Raw genomic sequence first — 8,189 nt, forward strand, 5'->3', positions numbered from 1 at the left:
ACCTAGGTAAGTGATACACATGTACACACCACATTCTCTCTACGTCTTCATCAGGCCGTCCCAGGAGGTCTCCAGGTCATGATGGAATAGACCCAGCTATGGCCTGCTTGAGCCAAGTGCTTGCATAGAGGGAACTAGAGCAGTCCCAAGAAACAGCTTGCCAAGATTTCCCTGTCGGTGAAGAAGCCACCAGTAAATATGGAAAAGTCCAATTTGAATGAAGTCCAATTTGTTTTGGCCCCAAAGAATAAATTCCACATCCTTAGCCTGGCATACATGTGTCTTTATCAAGTAGAGTAATCCTTCTTTATCTACTTCTGTTGCTGCTGCTTTTTTTTTTTTTTAGAGGTTTTTGCCTCATATGTGCTCACTGGAGAGAAACACAGACAGAGACAATGAGAGAGAAAGTGAGAAATCACCCCCTGGGGAAGATGGCCACACCATAATCCCTTCTCCTCCATTCTCCTCTTCCTAAAATCTTGAGCATGCACACTCACATACTCAGCATGATTTTCAAGCCACCAGGTCCAGGACTTGAGCCACAGTCAACCTTGTGGGAGTCCAGTGACATAACTGCTATGCCATCTGCTGGCTCCCTGACTACTGCTTCTTTATTACCTACTGATACGTACCTCTCAGCACACTGCTCACCATGTACCTAGGTTTGTGCCTGATTCCACCTCTGATTTCTGTTGTGCCATTACCCCTTTCTCCACCGAACTCCTGTCTATCTCTCACACTCAACTGTTAATGTCTATTCATCTGCGACAGTATTTGCAAGCTGTTCTTTCAGCTGTCAGGAAGCCACTCCCTCTGCTTTATGATCATAACACTTTGTGTGTATTGTTAGTGCTCACGTCACACTCTGTTGAGATCATCTGTGTTCTTATCTGTCCTACCAACTGCTCTGGGGAGTCTAACAGACTGGCATGATGTCTAATTCTCTTGTTTTCTTCAGGTACCTACCACATTGCCTGACATATAGTGGACATTCAAGAAATATTCACTGTAGATGGTAAATCTCAGATGGTAATCTGGCAGGAAGAAAACTCCAAAGAAACCACTATGTGTTGATGGGATCCTGGACACATCAGCAAACATTCATTTCCTCGTCTAAAAAGTAGGAGTATTTTGTCTACCTCATATGACTAAAACCAGCATGAGATGAAAAAAACTGATCCATTGCTACTAAATGGTAAGTAAAGAGAAAAAGAAGACAGTACCAACTAACAGAGAGGAGAAGAGTCTGGCCTTTTAGACAGTGCACTGAGCAATTCAGATTTAGATGCAAAAGGTTATTTGGTCCCAGAATGATGAACAGAAAAGCAAGAAGACAGATACTCACTGAATGAAATCATGACTTCCCAACTTTCCTTAAGCTACCAGATATTTAATCACACCATTTGTTGATGTTTGCACTTGTTCATTATATTTTTATTCACTCAGAAACCCGCATAGCTCACTCTCAGAGTTCGGCAGCTTCAAGGAGGTCGATGTCACTCTAAGTAAGATTATTCTTCTGAACCAGCACCATTGCCTTAGATCAGGAGATGTCCATCTGCCTGAGTTAATAGTAGCAATACTAGCAGCAATGGAGGTGGTAGATAGATAACAATGGCTCTCTTATAAAAACTCACATTTATCCAAAGCTCACTGACAGTTATGTAGTGGTCAGTCATTTATGACACATCACAGTACGAAGAGACTGAAGTGTAACACTGGTCATGACCAGCCTTTCAGTGATCTTTACACTCCAGGCAGGCAAGATTACCACTCATGGGCATCATTCTTGCAGCCATTGGGGAAACACAGCTGGACTAAAAACAAGAATGACGGCACATGAAAGACCTCGGAATAATCCTTCTAACTTGACCCCTGGCCCTGGGACACCTATCTACAAAAGAAACCATGCCTATATCTATGTTATGTTTCACATTCCCCAAGCCTGGATCCTCTCCAAACACCATCTGAGCAGCCAATATCTATGAAGCAGGAGAACAGATAGTGAAGTTATTCAGGAGAGGATGGGAGGAGAAAGATAATTTCTGAATTGGGTTTTCATAGTATATCAAGGTTTTGTTGTTCTCTCACCTCTTAACATCTCAGTAATACCTTCAACACATTAGGGGAAAGAAGGACTAAGGAAGTGATTAATATAGAAAAAGTTGCCGTGGGAAGGATGCCCACATGAGACAGTGCCAAAACTTTTCTCCTGATGGCCCTCTCTGCTGATGGAGCCGCTCAACCTTAGAGGGATAGTTTCTTTATGTTGTTGTCACTAAAACTGCTGAGTGTCATGAAAAAAAAAAAAAAAAGGAATAGGAAAAAGCTGCAGTTTGACATGCACAGCAGTCCAAGAGGGATTCTTGGCCATTTAGAAACAATGTCACCTAATAGGAAGGTCTGTGTCTTATAGACAATAAATACGTGTCCATAACTGAATCCCAGGCTCTACCTCCTGTGTGACCTTACACCACATGCTAAACCTTTCTGAGACCCATATCTCATCTACAAAATGAGTAATACATTCTAATTAATAAGTAATATATTTGAAATGCTAAGCACAGTTTCAGTAAGTACATAATATATTGCATCATTAAAATTATGCATAGCTTAATGCACAAGATGAGTTTCAGGATTATTTATTTATTCAAGTATAATGTGCTAAAAACAACAAATCCCACATCATAAAAATCTTAATACTGGAAGACATGCTTGAGAAGATGGCTATAAAATAATTACCACTCAAGATTTTTTTTACAGATTTCTTCACTGGCATATAGAAAGTGTTCAGGAAATTTTGTTTAATTATTAGATAAATAAATTATTTAGTTAATATAATACATACTATCGGCAGATTTTAGTCCAAAAACTTGCATATGACAAAGTCATTTTAATACATAGGAAGCTGATATAGATTGGCAAGACCGGAAAAGCAAAATTGCTGAAGGATTGAAAGAAAACTCAGAGAAGAGAAATCTGAAATTACTGCTTAGTGTATGAAAAAAACAATATTCAACCAACCTGTAGTTGTATAAGCTTAAGTACATAGTAAAACACTGTTCATTGTCAAATTGAAAAATTATTTTTAAACTAATGGCATTCTACACACTCCTGTTGTCAGTTGAGACTACGTGGGGGTGAGGGCCTAGACTTCCATACACTCCACAGTAGGGGAACGCCTGGTTGCTAGAGGCAACCTGAAGGGGAGTCAGAACTGTCACTACTGCCAGCAGTGACAAGGCCACCCCTCTGGGTTGTCAGCTGAGGCCAGGTGATGAGCAGTAACAAGGCACTCTTATCCTCCCAGCCGAGGCTCAATGTGGGGCTGGAATTTCCACTCCACCCACAGCAAGGACATCCTTTTCCCCTCAGGTGTGAAGGAAGGCCAGCTGGGGCCCTGGGTTTCTATCCCCACCTGGCAGTAGAAAGACAGTGTCCCTCCCCCTGCCAAAGCAGTCTAAGAGGCAGCTAAAACAGAAGCCTTAGCTCAAGTTCAGAGTCGTAACATAATACTTAAAATGTCCAGATTTCAGTAAAGTCATTCATCATACACAGAACAAGGAAAATCTCACTCAAATTAATTATAAAAGAGGACAATCAGTAGATGCCAACATCAAGATAATAGACAAGGTAGAATTATTCGGCAAGCATTTTAAAGCAGCCATTATAAAATTAAACAAAAACAAACATGCTTAAAATAAACAAACAAAAAAGTAGCCTTGGAAACCAGCAGTTAGCGTAATGGCTATGTCGTTGGACTCCCACGTAGTCGACCACGGTTCGCATCCCCGACCCGGTGGCTTAAAACTCACGCCGGGCGCGTGTGCATGCGTGCCCAAGATCCCGAGAGGAGAATGGAGGAGAAGGGATTGCAGCGTGACCATCCCCCCTGGGGGGTGATTTCTCGCTTTCTGTCTCTATGTCTCTCTCTGTCTGTCTGGCAAGCACACGCACCCTATAGCTAAAAAAAAAAACCTATCCAAAAAAAAAGTAGCCTTAAGGAAAGAAACTTATCCTTAAGGAAAAAGATAAAACCTATAAAGGAAAAAAATGAAAATTTTTCATTGAAAAATGCAATAACCAAAATTTTAAAACTCAGATCAAGGCTGGCCCCAGAGCCCAGCAGTTAAGTGGGACAGGAGAAGTAGAAGTCCACACAGCTGAGCAGAGTTCAAGTCCTCACACCAGCAGCTTGAAAAACACATCAGTCATGTTCATGCATGCCCAGGTTCCTGAAAGAATGAAGAACTTGAAGAAAAATTACTACAGCATGACCAGGCCCCATCAGAGGATGTTTGTTCTCTCTGTCTCTCTGTCTCTCTGTCTCTCTGTCTCTTTCTCTCAGTCAGCCTGGTGCTTACAAATGCCCTCTTTCATTTAAATAAGTAAATAAGTAAGTACATAAAACCAAAAGTAAGTGGGGTTGGTCACTGTGGCATGCTAGTAGCATCACTACTTGGGAGGCTGGAAGTCACATGGAAGGCCCAAGCTCAGTTCCTGGGCTGACCTGAGCACACCAGGTGCAGTTATGTCATTCTGTAAGAGCTAATTAGGAGGCTAGGGCAAGGAGATTGAAAACAGCTAGATCCCATCAAGAATACCTATTTCTGTCTTTTCAATGGATGAGCTTAACAGGAGAATAGAGAGATGAAATAAAAGAACTGTGAAATTTAAGATAAAAAAAATTAGAAAATTTCCAATCTTACCAATAGAAAAAATAACCTGAACACACACACATAAACAGAGCCTCAGGGATACAAAACATAAGAAAAGATCTAGCATTCATATCAGAATTTCAAGAGAGGATAAAGAGAATAAGTTGAAAATGTACGCAAAGAAATAATGGCTACAAACTTCTCTCCTTTGTGGTTGACCCACAGTATAGTGGTTACGCTCTGGGCAGAGGGAGCCAGACCCCACATTGCCCACTGTGGCTCAAGTCCTGGCCCTGGCAATTCAAAAGGCACTCGTGTGTGTGTGTGTGTGTGTGTGTGTGTGTGTGTGTGCCCAGCATGCTGACGGGATGGAGAAATAGAAGAAAAAGGATTGTAGAATGGCCAGTTCCCAGTGGGTGAGAGATTTCTCTCTCTCAAAACAATTTCAAAAAAATAACGAAAAAGTATTTCATGGCTTACTATACAGCTGGAGTGCTCAAGATTTGGCAGAGGGATAGAACTGTAGATCAATGGAGTCAAAGAGAAGACTCAGAAAGACCAATTTAAACATGCACAAGCGATGTTTGACAAAGGTGTGAAAGCGACTCAGTGGAGAAAGAGCAGCTGCTTCAATAAGTGGAGTTGAAGCCACTAGACATTCATAGGTAGAAATGAACCTTGACTTAAACCTCACAATGATAACAGAATTCACTTAATATGGATCATTGACTTAAACATAGAAGGTAAAACTGAAAAAATAGAAAACCTTCAGGATCTGGAGCTAATAAACAATTGTCATAATTAACACTAAAATCGATAAAGGAAAGAATTGACAAAAATAGACCTTGAGGCCAGTCCCATGGCCCAGTGGTTAAGGGAACCAGATTCCATATGGCTGATGATGGTTCTAATCCCAGCCCCAGCTGTTTGAAAAGCACATCAAGTGCGTGTTTGTGCAGGTCCAAAACCCTGCCATGATGAATGAATAGGAAAGAAAGAAATGGCAAATAGCCATGCCCCTCCTACTATGCTTTCTCTCTCTTTCTTTCTGTCTCTCACTGACAAGTGCACATAACCTTTGGAGCAAAAAAAAAAAAAAAAAAAAAAAAAAAAAAAAATTTAAAATACCTTGTTAAAATTTTTAAATTTGGCTATATAAAAGACAATTTACAGACTTGGAGAAAATATTTGCAAATCTCTTAACTGGTAAAAACAAAAACAAAAACAAAACAAAACAAAGCAAAAACTGTTAATTTTCTCTAGGACTTACAAAGGAGTCTCAAAACTCAACATTAAGATGCAACTAATGCAGTTAGAAATGGACAAAATTCTAAAAGATATGTTCCGCTACAGAGGATGTGTGTGTGGAGGGTGGTGTTGGGGGGGTGGTGGGAGTAATGTGTGTGTATAACTGCCTATCAGAGAAATGTAAATTAAACCACATTGACATATCACTACACATCTATGAGAATGGTTAAAATAAAAAAATCCAAACAGAAGTAATTTATCCCAGAAAACTAAAAAAAATCTTCATACACAAAAAAATTATACACAAATATCTGTACTTTTTATCCATACTGACCCAAATATCCTCCAACAGGTATATAGTTTAATAAACTATGGTGCTTCCATGCCACGGCAGTATAAAGGAGCGAACTGCTGATACACACAGCAACCTGGATTAATCTCCCAAAAATTAAGCTGAGTAAAATCAGTGAATCCCCAAAGACCACACGCTGCATGATTCTATTTATAGAACACTCTTGAAATGACAAAACTACAGCACTGGAGAAAAGATGAAGGTTTCTAAGAGGGCAGAAATAGTGCCAGACAGTGGCACACTAGTAAAACACATTCTGCAAGGCAATCCCTCACAGGGAAGTTTGCAGTCAAGTTCACAGACCTCCCTGAGAACGCTGGCACAGTTTACCCATGATCCAGGGCTGGCTGAAGGTCGGTATGGCAGCATCAGGGCTCTGCTGTCTCTCTCTGTCTCTTTCTGTCTCTCTCACTCACGGGAGAAATAAACTCATTTTAAAAATAAAAACAAAAAGAGCTGATGTTTGGAGAAGTAGTGTGGCTACAGGAGGGCAACATGAGGGATTCTCATGTGATGAAAATGCCCTGCAACTTGACTGTATCAATATGAATATTCTAGCTGCAATATTGTCCTACAGTTTTGCAAGATATTACCATTGGTGGAAACTGCGTAGCAGGTATGGAGGAATCTCTCTGCATTATTTCTCAACCTCATAATATTCTATGTTTCAAACGAAAAGGTTAATTAAAAATTCAATTACCTGTGCAAATATTTTAATGCTCTGAGCCTAACACAGATGCCTCCTGCAGTTTTCTCAAAAAGTAGATTTAATGGATCTTTGAGAATCAGCTTCAATTGATCTTAGAAATGACTGTGAAATGAAAACCATGGATAAAGTTTACCTATCAAAGAAAAACCGTAACTTATCCTTGAAAAATACTACAATGTAAGTTTGTTATTTACAAAGAATACACTAACATTGAATCAGTTTCTATAGTGGAACTGTTAAAGTTTTGGTCCCAATTTATAAACAAACAAAAAAAAGTTAGGAAAAAATTTAAAAAGAGTGTATAAATTTCTTTTAGTAAAATAGAAAAAGATCAGATGGTGACATAGCAATAAAATGCAATGCTCTGTGAGGTTGATCCACATGGGAAGGTCCCGGGATCACATTCAGACATCTCACTGAGTTTGTCAGGGATGGTCTGGGGCTGGCTGAGGCTGAGGGGGGATAGTGGCATTGAGACTTTGTGAGCAGTGTGGTCCACTGTTAAATTCTCATTCACGGAAGGAAGAAATAAATAAACAAGCTTTTATTTATCTTTTATAGACCATAGTTTAGTGTATTTTTTATTTTTTTAATTTTTTAACTTTGTTTAATTAATTTACATTCACTCACTGAGCATTGTCACAACATACAAAATGTGATTTCCCATCCAGAATAAAAATGAATCTGGAAGGAAAAGTCTCAGCAGAAAATCTTCATTTTTAGTCAATGAAAGCAATATTTCACAGCTCAAGTTAGCACCCACCACACTATGAATTCATAGGGAACAGGTTCCAGAAGCTCAGACTCCTTCCCACTGGTTCTCACAAAGTGTGCTTCTCTGGGTGGAGCAGGCTGGCACTTCAGTTAAGGTATCTTTCTCTTTGACTTCTTTTTCTGTTCATTCTCCTTCACACATTTTAGGAAGCTATCTCTGCTCTTAGAATGCTTAATACGTTTAAAACACACATTAATTCTCTTGGCAAGAATCGTGCCCTTAATGTGTTTGTTTACAATGATGGCAACAGCATGTTGGGTAAAATTGTAGACTCTTCCAGTTTTGCCATGGTAACATTTGTGGGGCATTCCTTTTTGAACAGTACCCATTCCCTTGATGTCTACAATGTCACCTTTCTTGTAGATTCTCATGTATGTTAACAAAGGAACTACTCCATGTTTTCTAAAAGGCCTAGAGAACATATATTGGGTGCCTCTCCTCTTTCCC

Source organism: Tupaia chinensis, unplaced genomic scaffold (assembly GCF_000334495.1).
Source record: "Tupaia chinensis unplaced genomic scaffold, TupChi_1.0 Scaffold000513_1, whole genome shotgun sequence".
In the NCBI taxonomy this organism is placed as follows: Eukaryota; Metazoa; Chordata; class Mammalia; order Scandentia; family Tupaiidae; genus Tupaia; species Tupaia belangeri.